Source organism: Elaeis guineensis, chromosome 6 (genome assembly GCF_000442705.2).
Source record: "Elaeis guineensis isolate ETL-2024a chromosome 6, EG11, whole genome shotgun sequence".
Taxonomy (NCBI): Eukaryota; Viridiplantae; Streptophyta; class Magnoliopsida; order Arecales; family Arecaceae; genus Elaeis; species Elaeis guineensis.
The window spans coordinates 74681904-74694053 of record NC_025998.2 but is presented as its reverse complement, the minus strand read 5'-3'; positions in this window follow the sequence as shown (position 1 = coordinate 74694053).

Here is a 12150-nt window from a genome sequence, read left to right as displayed (position 1 = left end):
GGTCAGACACATCTTCTTAGAGAGATTAATACCATGCCTAAGAGGTAAAAGATCTCTTTTGGAGGTTTTCATGCTGAACCTCTTCAGCACCTTCTCTATATACAGCTTTTGTGATAGGCCTAGCATCCATTTAGATCTATCCCTATAGATCTTTATTTCGAGAATATAGGATGCTTCTCCTAAATCTTTCATAGAGAATTTCTTGGACAACCATCTTTTGACCATGATCAGCATGGGAATATTATTCTCAATAAGGAGAATATCATCCACATACAATACGAGCAATTGTTATTACGCTCCCACTGACCCTTTTATATACACATAGTTCCTCTTCATTTTTAAAGAAATTAAACGATTTGATTGCTTCATCAAAATGCTGATTCCAACTCCGAGAAGCTTGCTTTAATTCATATATAGATCTTTGCAACTTGCAGACTTTATGATCACCATCACCAGATATGAAATCCAAAGGCTGCTCCATATAAATATCTTCTTCAAGATATCTATTCAGAAAAGTAGTTTTTATATTCATCTGTCATATTTCATAATCATAGTAAACTGCAACAGTAAGCAGAGTGTGAATAGATTTCAACATAGCTACAGATAAGAAAGTTTTTTGATAGTCAATATCTTTATGCTGACTATAACTTTAGCTACAAGCCTAGCTTTATAGGTCTCTACTTTACCATCGATACTATTTTTTTTTTGTAGATCCATTTACACCCAATGGGTATAATACCCTCAAATGATCCATTAAGGTCCATACTTAGTTTGAATGTATCGAGTCAATTTCTGACTTCATAGCATCTAATCATTTTTCAGAATCGATGTCAGACATCATCTCGTCAAAGGTGTTAGGATCATCACCATGACCCTTATCTCCCATAAAGAATATTTTTTTGCTTTCTCCGTAAGCATACCCATATACCTTTCAGGAGGTCAAAAGACTCTACTAGATCTACGAGGTGGTAGAGGGACATCAACTACTAACTCATGAACAATGAATTTCTGAGGATCTATAGCTCTTGTCTCTTCAGAGACCTTCTCTTCGAGCTCAACTAACCTCCCACTGCCACCATCCTGAATAAACTATTTTTCTAAGAATATGATATTTCGACTCACAATCACATTGTAATATTGTGGAAAGTAGAAGTAGTATCCCATGAATTCTTTAGGATACCCTATAAAATGAGCTATAATATATCTATTCTCTAACTTATCTGCCATCTGTCTCTTGACATAGACTGGACATCCTCAAGTCTTAAGATAATCTAGACTCGACTTCTTATCAAATCTATCTCATATGGTGTGACAGGAATGGACTTTGATGAAACTCTATTCAACAAGTGAATGGCAGTTAACAAGATATGTCTCCAAAGATATAAGGATAGATCAGTGAAGCTCATCATGGATCTGACCATATCTGATAGGATCCTGTTCCTCCTTTTGGATACCCCATTGAGCTGAGGTATTCTAGGAGGAGTCCATTGAAAGACTATGCCATTGTCCTTAAGATATTCTAAAAATTCTTCACTAAGGTATTCCCCTCTTCGATCATATCGAAGAGCCTTAATAGATTTTTCTGTTTATTTTTCTACTTTATGTCTGAATTTTTTGAACCTTTCAAAGGACTCAGATTTGTGTTTCATCAGATATACACATCCATATCTGGATAAATCATCGATAAAAATAATGAAGTAGCTAACCACCCCTGGCCTGCACATCAAATGGCCCACATATGTCGATGTGTATCAGGACAAATAACTTAGTGGCCCTCCTCGATGTCCTACAAAGGATAACTGGGCCATCTTTCCTCGAAGGCAAGATTCACAAGCTGGATATGACTCTGGGTTAAGAGAGCCAAAGATCCCATCCTTTTTCAGTTTGTTTATCCTATCCTCTTCAATATGGTCTAGTCTATGATGCCATAAGTACTTCTGGTTAATTTCATCTCTGGGTCTCTTTTAGCCTATGGCACTTACTATTTGCTCGTTTAAGTTCATATTCACATCAATATACAAGTGATATAGACTGTCAATTAAAAGATGTTGCCCAACTATGCAACCCAAGAGGGGGAGTGAATTGGGTTTCTAAAAATTTTGGAATTAATTGATTACTTATGATGAACAAGACAAAGACTTTAATTCAATATTAATTACTTAAAGCAAGAATGTAAGAATATGATAGAGAAATAAGGAGAAACAATAAAGCACACCACAAACACAAAGATTTATAGTGGTTCGGTGCCAACCTTGCACCTACATCCACTCCCCAAGCTCCTACTTGGGAATTTCAATCCACTATGCTTGTATTCAACCTGAATACAAAACGTCGGAAACTCCGACACTAGCTATCCCAATCTAGTCTACTTATTTTCCGGGTACAAGTAAACCCAAAATACTCCGATTTCAGGTTCGGATCAACCTTTCCTTGTTTTGAAAATCCTCCAAAAACAAGAACAATTACTTACAAGAGTAAGAAAATTTAGAGCACAAATTAATACAATAACAGCTCCTTAAATGAGCGAATATAACAATAAAAAAAAACTTTACTCAAATGAAGAAACCCTTTTAGAATATTCTCAAGGTGGATGAACGCTTGAACGAATGCTTGAGAAGAGGTTGATTGTTGATTGAAGATCTCTTGAAAGCTTTGAAAGATCTCTAGATCAAGGTTGAACAATAGGCTTGAAAGATCCTCTCTTTGAAAGCTCTTGAATCTCTTTCACAATCTCTCGTGTGGATTTTGGATCCTCTTTTCTTTTTCTCTCAAATTATCTCGTGGATCCTCTCAATAAATTTTATCTCTCTTTTGATCTACCGATTGATCTTCTATTTTCTCTCCAATTTGATCTGCTATTTAATCTGCAATTTCTTTCACCATTTCAAGCATTTTATAGCATTAAAAGCAAGAGAAAATAATTTAGGCAGATAAAGAGCCGTTAGAGCAATTTTAGGAAGCATAAAAGGTAATTAAAACGGGCAAAAAAATAGTCGTTGCGGACGATTTCCATCGCAGGAGTCGACTCATGAGTCGACTCATGCTACAGGAGTCGACTCATGAGTCGACTTCTGTTGCACAGATCAGACAGTCTTGATTTCTGGATTTTTCGGCTCAAATCAGCAGAGGTCGACTCATGAGTCGACTCATGCCTTGTGGGTCGACTCACAGGTCGTGCCAAGCCAAAAATCCAGCATGCCATGGGAATTTTTTGCGTGCCAATCAGCTCATAGTGCCATGAGTTGACTCATGAGTCGACTCATGCACTTCAAACCTTCATAACTTCAAAAATATAAGTCCAAAAATAATGAAATTTTCACCAATAGTTTACAAATCATTTGTTCTATCAAATGATACTATCAAATCAGGATTTTAGTGAAATTATGATTTTACCCTTGAAGAGCATAAGGACTTTTTCAATTTAAAATTGTTTGTATCCCTTCAATCTGCTTTGTAATCATCAAAATCAATCTAGGAGCAACAATCTCCCCCTTTTTGATGATGACAAAACATTTGAACAAAAATATTTATGTGAATGCATTAATTTCAAAAGAATACTTTATAGGTGTATATGCTTGAAAAGAGTATGATTCTTTTGGCATGTAATATAAATAGTCATATGCAAAAATAATTTGTCCATTTGCTTAAGGATTTGAAGATATGCTCATTTGATTAAGTGATTTTGGTGTTAGAGCAGAAAACTTATTTTTGTTATCAGATTGAGCTCTATTTTGAAAATTTCATTCTCATTTGATTTTAGTTTTAGCATCAGAGCAAAAAATACTTATGTGCCAAAAAAAAATTATGTGTGCCAAAGTATGTTTAAAAGTTGATTTTGAGCTTAAGTGTATTAACTCATTTTGGGCTTAAGATATATCAGAGCAAGAGAAAAGAAATAAATATTGCAATGTATCAGAGCAAGAACAATAATTTTTACAATGTTATCAGAAAAGATTTTACAATGTATCAGAGTAAATGTTATAATATATCAGAGAAAATTTCACACTGTATCAGAGCAAATATCAGAGAAACTTTCACACTGTATCAGATTAAATTTTATCATGTATCAGAGCAAGTTAAAAGAAATTTTAGGGTGTATCAGAGTAAATCAAATTTCTTAAGATGTATCAAGGTAAATTTCAAAAGATATATCAGAGCAAGTTTGAATTTTAAAATATATCAGAGCATATAAAAAATTACTTATTTACAATATACTTATGATTTTGCTTTTGATGGATGGCTTTTTGTTTAATTTCTGTCTGATATCAAATTTCTCAAATTTTTGCTTAATTTCTCAAAATACCATTTTTGTTTAATTTCTCAAATTTTGTTTAATTTCTCAAATTTTTGTTTAATTTCTCCAAATATTTAATTTCTCAAATTTTTGTTTAATTTCTCCAATTTTTGTTTTGTTTAATTTCTCCCCCTTTTTGACATCATCAAATATGGTTAACTCTTCCCTTTTTTTTTAAAATATTCTTTAATTTCTCCTCTTTTAGAGTTTATCATAGAAGTTTGCTCCCCCTTAATATAGCAATTTTCAACAGCAAACAACAACAAAGAGAAGACAATTTTTTCACAAGAAGAATATATATAACCAAAATATGATCAATATCATTACAAAAGGTAGAAATATAAGTGAAAAATGATTCCATTAAAAACATAATTGTTTCAATACATAGTTCTTAAAAATAAAATTCAACCAGCTAATTGTCAATACATGGCCCCAAGGTATAGATCCTAGAACAAAATACTAACACCTAGGATCTAGTAAAGATCAAGATAAGTCAATGATCGGAGTCATCAGATATAGGGTGAGGAGATGATGGATCAGAAGTGCGTCCTCTACCCCGTCTGCCTCTGGCACGAGCAGGAGAACGAGATGAACTGGGAGGCTGAGTACGCTGAGATGCTAAGGACTGAACAGAAAGGGTGAGTCTGATAGAATCAAGTACGTTCAGTGCTCTGGAAACAGATTTAAGTAGAGCAGTGAACTGAGTGGTAGCATGCTCACTCGATCCTCGGATCTCTTTCCTCAGTAATTCATATCCACCTTCTAGAGCTCCTCTGAGCCTACCAGCCTCTACAGTGAGGTCTGTGACCTCAATGGTTGACTCCTGTGGCTTGGGATGGGCCAAAGCAAGGACTTGCCCTTGCAAGTCAAGAACTCTACCAGTCAGTCTCCAGACTGTGTCCTCAAGCTGCTGGATCCTGATGGACTGATCTGATATCATCTGAAACACAGTGGAGATGTGGGGAGTCATGGTCTGATCAGAAGAAGTGGCTCCAGGTGCAAAAGAAGTACTACTCCACTGGCTAGACAGCAAAGAAGCCACACGCTGTGATATATGCTCGATCTGATCGTCAGCCAGTCTGAACTCTGAATGAGGTGCTCTGCTCTCTGGCTGATACACTGGTGTGGGCATCCTTGTAAACTCTGAAGGGCCAGCCTCTGTATCAGGAATGAACTGGATATGTGGTGATGCTGCCCTGAAGTCATGGACAGGAGATGATGGATCTTCTTCTTCTATTCTGCCTTCAATTCTGACTTCAGCTCTATCTTCAGTTCTCTCTTCAGTTCTCTCCTCAACTCTCTCCTCAGATCCCTTGATCCAACCACCATCAGTCTTTGCAAATCCCATTCGGTGCAGGCTGTGTTGGTTGAAAGTGTCCACATGAGAGAGCTTAGTAGCAGCCTCCCCCTCACAGCTAACTCCAAACCTCCTGAATACTCTAGTAAGGGCCATACCATAAGGCAAGTGTGCCTTGGATCTATTCAAAGTTTCTCTCATGGCCTCTATCATAAGTGCAGGGAGGTTCAGGGGGGTCTGAGTGATGACATGAAATATGACACATACATCTCTGCTGGAAAGTAAGTCATGTCTACCACTCCTAGGAAAGAAGAGCTTTGTTACTATCTGATGCAGGACCCTCATCTCAATGGACAAAATCTTTGCTTCCAATTTGTTTAAATTTCCTGAATAAGTTTCTCCTAAAATAATTCTGATCCCCTCTTCTTTAATTGGGAGTTCCATATATGAATATCCTTCACTAGGCAACTGAAGTATTTCTCCCAATATCCTAGAATCCAGGCAGATATCAATTCCCTTTACAGTTGAAGTCACTGACCCACTTCCATAAAGAAGGTTCTGATAGAATTCTCTAACAAGGTCAACATAGGTGACTTCCTTAAGGGAGCAATAGAGTTTCCATCCTTGGTTTTTAATTTTGGTGGCAAAAGTAAATCCTTCTTCCTCAAAGAATCAAAAATCTATATTTTTCCCGGTTTCTACTTTTCTATCGGAAAGAGGATTCTTACTGGGGCTTAGGAGGGATTGAGAGGGACCTTGAGCAGGTACAGAAACTGGAGTGGGAGCAGTTGAAGATTGAGCAGCTTGCCTTTTCTTTCTGACAATTTCTTCAGGCTCACGGATTGATTTTCTTCTTTGGGGAAGTTTCATCTTTGGAGCCATATCCACTATAGTAGCAGACAAGGAGACTTGAATTGAGTGGAGGAGGGATCACAAGAGAGTGAAGAAGGATTTTGGTGGAGAAAAGAAGTGAATTTTGGAAGATCGGTAAAGTGCTAGGGCATGTTCCAACCGCGCCAAGCAATGCGAGAAAGCACAGAAAATCCTTTTCAAGGAGGCAATTTTTGGTGGAGAGGAGGAGGGAGAATTGCCTCGAAATTAATCCTTGGATTTGGAGCAAGAAGAGTTGGAGAAGATGGCTTTTGGAAGAAGAACGATGGGAAGATGAGTCGTCTCACGAACAGGGTTTCAGTATAAAAACAATGAACCCGTTGAAAGTTAGTGGGATTTACAAGTTTGCCATTGAGTCGACTCATAGGGGTCGACTCATGAAGTTCAGAAAATCAGGAAAAATGTGAATAAATTCCAGAAAAATTTGAAATTTTGAGTGAAGGAATTTTGCTCAATGATAAGTTTTTAGAATGATAAACTTGAGCTTTTGGGACCAGGGTAGATGTTGAAAATTGAGCTCTAAGAATATTTGACATCAATTCTTGGAAATTGAGAGAAGTTTAGGCATATGGATCTAGAATTCCTAGATTTCTCCTAATTTCACAGAATCTATCCTCACTAAGGGCCTTTATAAAGATATCAGCTAATTGACTATCAGTGCAAACATATTCAAGAATTACATTTTTGTTTTGAACATGTTCTCTTATGAAGTGATGTCTTATTTCAATATGTTTAGATCTTGAGTGTTGAATTGGATTTTTAGATAGATTTATGGCACTTGTGTTGTCACATCTTATTGGTGTTTCATTAAGTTTGATTCCAAAATCTTCGAGTTATTGCTTAATCCATAAGATTTGAGCACAACAACTTCCGACTGCAATGTATTCGGCCTCAGCCGTAGACAGTGCCACCGAATTTTGTTTCTTGCTAAACCATGAGATTAGGTTAACTCCAAGAAATTGACAAGTTCCACTTGTGCTTTTTCTATCTAATTTACATCCAGCAAAATCAGCATCTGAATATCCTAATAAATTAATTTGTGAGTCCTTAGAGTACCATAACCCTAGAGTTTGAGTACCATTTAAGTATCTAAGGATTCTTTTAACAGCATTCAAATGAGATTCTTTAGGATTAGATTGATATCTAGCACATAAGCAAACACTAAACATGATATCAGGCCTACTTGCAGTTAAATATAATAATGAGCCAATCATACCTCTATAGTATTTTAAGTCTACACATTTACCTTCATCATCCTTGTCAAGCTTACATGAGGGACTCATTGGTGTGCCAATTGGTTTGCAGTTCTCCATTCCAAATCTTTTGAGTAGTTTCTTGGTGTACTTGCTTTGGGTGATGGAGATTCTCTCTTTTGATTGTTTGATTTGGAGTCCGAGGAAGAAGGTGAGTTCTCCCATCATGCTCATCTCGAACTCCCCCTGCATAAGCTTAGCAAAGTCTTGACAAAGGGATTCATTAGTAGATCCAAAAATTATGTCATCAACATAAATTTGTATAATTAGCATATCATTTTGATTTCTTTTGATAAATAGGGTTGTATCTACATTACCTCTTAAAAAATTATTATTTAGTAAAAATTTACTTAGCCTTTCATACCATGCTCTAGGTGCTTGTTTTAATCCATATAAAGCTTTATTTAATCTAAAGACATTAGGAAAAGCATGATTTTCAAATCCAGGGGGTTGTTCTACATATACTTCTTCAGAGATATATCCATTTAAAAATGCACTTTTAACATCCATTTGAAATAATTTGAATTTCATAAAGCAAGCATATGCAAGTAGAAGTCTAATAGCTTCTAATCTAGCAACAGGTGCAAAAGTTTCATCAAAATCAATTCCTTCTTCTTGATTATATCCCTTAGCAACTAGTCTTGCTTTATTTCTAATTACATTTTCATGCTCATCTAATTTGTTTCTAAAGACCCATTTTGTGCCAATTATTGAATAATCTTTAGGTCTTGATACTAAGGTCCAAACATTATTTCTTTTAAATTGATTAAGTTCCTCTTGCATAGCATAAATCCAATTATGATCATTTTCAGCTTCTTCAAAAGTTTTAGGTTCAAGATGAGATACAAAAGCACAATGATTAACTGCATCTCTTAGTGAAGAACGGGTTTTTACCCCATGCATAGGGTCACCAATAATTAACTCCTTAGGGTGGTTATGAACATACCTCCATTTCTTGGGTAGGTCATTTGTACCTTGAGGTTGTTCTTGAATTTCTTCACCTCTTTCATTTTGTTCGTCTTCTTGATCCTTGTCTTTTGGAGTTGCTGAATCTTTCAGAGTGATCTCCTTCATACCTTCTATTAGTGGATCTGCATCATCAACACCCTCATTCTTCCTTGAAGGAAGATCGTTAGATTCATCAAAAACAACATGTATGGACTCCTCAACTACTAAAGTTCTTTTGTTGAAAACTCTAAATGCTTTACTAGTAGAGGAGTAACCTAGAAAGATTGCTTCATCTGATTTTGCATCAAATTTACCAAGTTTTTTTTTGTCATTATTTAATACAAAACATCGGCAACCAAAAACATGAAAATATGCAATATTTGGTTTTCTTCCTTTCCAAAGTTCATAGGGGGTTTTCTTTAAAAATTGTCTAATTAAAGCACGATTTAAAATGTAACATGCTGTGTTAATTGCTTCCGCCCAAAAATATCTTGGAAGGTTGCTTTCACACAATATGGTACGTGCCATTTCTTCTAAGGTTCTGTTTTTCCTTTCAACTATCCCATTTTGTTGGGGTGTCCTAGGAGCAGAGAAGTTATTGCCAATTCCATTTTCATCACAAAAATTTTTAAAATCTTGATTTTTAAATTCAGTTCCATGATCACTTCTAATATTTTGAATTGAAAAACCTTTTTCATTAGAGACTTTTCGATGAAATTTAGTGAAAATATGAAAAGTTTCATTTTTGTGAGCCAAAAAGAAAATCTAAGTAAAACGAGAGTAATCATCTATAATTACAAAGCCATATCGTTTTCCTCCTAGACTGGTGGTTCTTGTTGGTCCAAATAAGTCCATATGTAAGAGCTCTAATGGTCTAGAAGTTGAAACAGTATTTTTGGATTTAAATGATACTCTAGTTTGTTTATCTAATTGGCATGCATCACAAATTTTATCCTTTTCAAAATTTAGTTTTGGCAAACCGAGAACTAAATCTTTCTTAATTAATTTTGAAAGAGAATGCATGCTGATATGTGCAAGTCTACGATGCCACAACCAACTAGTCTCATTGATTTTAGCATTCAAGGATACTAGGCATTGCATGTCTAATTTGGCTAAGTCATTCAAATCTATCATATAAACATTGCCATGCCTATGTCCTATAAATTTAATGCCATTGTTAATAGGACTAGTCACAATGCAAACAGATGATTCAAAAGCTACTTTATACCCTTTATCACAGAATTGACTAATGCTAAGTAAGTTATGCTTTAAACCTTTAACAAATAAAATATTCTCAATGTATTTGGAGGGAGTGATACCAATGTTACCTATTCCGATGATCTTTCCTTTGTCATTATCTCCAAAGGTGACCATCCCTCCATCCTTAGCATCAGGCGTGATGAATTGTGATTCATCACCAGTCATGTGTCTCGAGCATCCACTGTCAAGATACCATTTCCTGTTTTCTTCTTGGGATGCTAGACACACCTGCAAGCAAAGGTCAAGTCTCTGTCTTAGGTACCCAAGCTTTCTTGGGTCCTTTTAGGTTAGTCAGAATGGTTCCTTTTGGAATCCATATTTTCTTTGTGTTTGCATATTTGTTAATAAGACATGTGTATGATTTATGTCCTATCTTACCACAGTTGAAACAAGTAATATTTGTAGACTTGTTACTTGAATAATTTACATAAATATCCTTCAGAAATTTTTGTTTCTTCAGAAGTTTATAGCCAAGTCCAGCCTTATCATATATAGCTTTCTGATTATCAAGAATCATATTTAGTTTGTTTGAACTTAAGGTGAACTTATCTACTATAGATTTCAGCTTGTTAATTTCATCCTTTAAGTTTTGATTTTTTTGAATCAAGGTGAATTTTTCAATTGACAGATTTTCAGCTTGTTTCACTAAGGACTGATTTTCCAATTTCAGTTCTTTGTTTTTCTTCCCTAGTTTCTTTAATTCATCAATTGAATCATAGAATGCTTCATGCAATTCTTCAAATGTAAATTCACTAGTGGATTCAGAAGATACCTCATTTTCATATGCCATCAAGCACAGGTTGGCTTGTTCTGTTGAGGTTTCTTCGTCGGAGCTTGAATCATCACTCGCACTCTAAGTCGCCATCATTGCCTTCTTTTTAAACTTTTTGGGACCTTTCTTCAGTTGTGGACATTCGGATCTGAAATGTCCCGGCTTCTTGCACTCGTAGCATATAAGGGGTTAATCTTTCTCTTTTTCTTTGCTTTGATCCCCTTTTGTGAATTTCTTTCTCATCCCCTGTTTCCTTTTTCTTATAAACTTCTTAAATTTCCGGGTGATGAGTGCCATTTCTTCATCCTGTTCTTCATCTTCAGTGTCATCCGTTTCATAATCAGGCGAAGTTGTGAATTTGAGGGCAATGGTTCTTTTCTTTTTGACTTCATCCTCTTGATGTTGCTTCATGCTAAGTTCATGAGTCATCAAGGATCCAAGAAGCTCTTCTAGAGGTAGAGTGTTCAAGTCCTTTGCTTCTTGGATGGCAGTCACCTTGGCTTCCCAAGTTCTTGGCAGTGACCTGAGAATCTTCCTTACAAGTTCACTGTTAGTATAAGATTTGCCAAGACTCTTCAAACCATTAATTATATCAGTAAAACGAGTAAACATAGCAGTTATGGACTCATCATGCTCCATTTTAAATAATTCATATTTATGTACAAGCATGTTTATTTTAGACTCTTTTACTTGATTTGTTCCCTCATGGGTTACTTCTAACCTATCTCATATTTCTTTAGCAGATGCACAAGTAGAAATGCGATTGAATTCACTTACATCTAGTGCACAATAAAGAACATTCATGGCTTTGGCATTTAATTGTGCCAATTTCTTGTCAACCTCATCCCATTCTTTCTCGGGTTTGGTTGACTCCTCACCATCTATAATCTTGGTGGGTGTGTGAGAACCGTTCACTATGATACTCCACATATCATAGTCGAGTGCTTGTATGAAAATCTTCATCCGAGCTTTCCAATAGGTGTAATTAGATCCATTGAAAAGTGGAGGTCGGTTTGTAGATTGCCCCTCGGCTAGAGAAGTACCGACATGGGTTGCCATAGATCTTTGGCTCTTTGATTGTTAGATCAAAGAAGGGCTAGAGCACCGGGCTCTGATACCACTTGTTGCCCAGCTATGCAACCCAAGAGGGGGGTGAATTGGGTTTCTAAAAATTTTGGAATTAATTGATTACTTATGATGAACAAGACAAAGACTTTAATTCAATATTAATTACTTAAAGCAGGAATGCAAGAATATGATAGAGAAATAAGGAGAAACAATAAAGCACACCACAAACACAAGGATTTATAGTGGTTCGATGCCAACCTTGCACCTACATCCACTCCCCAAGCTCCTACTTGGAAATTTCAATCCACTATGCTTGTATTCAACCTGAATACAAAACGTCGGAAACTCCGACACTAGCTATCCCAAG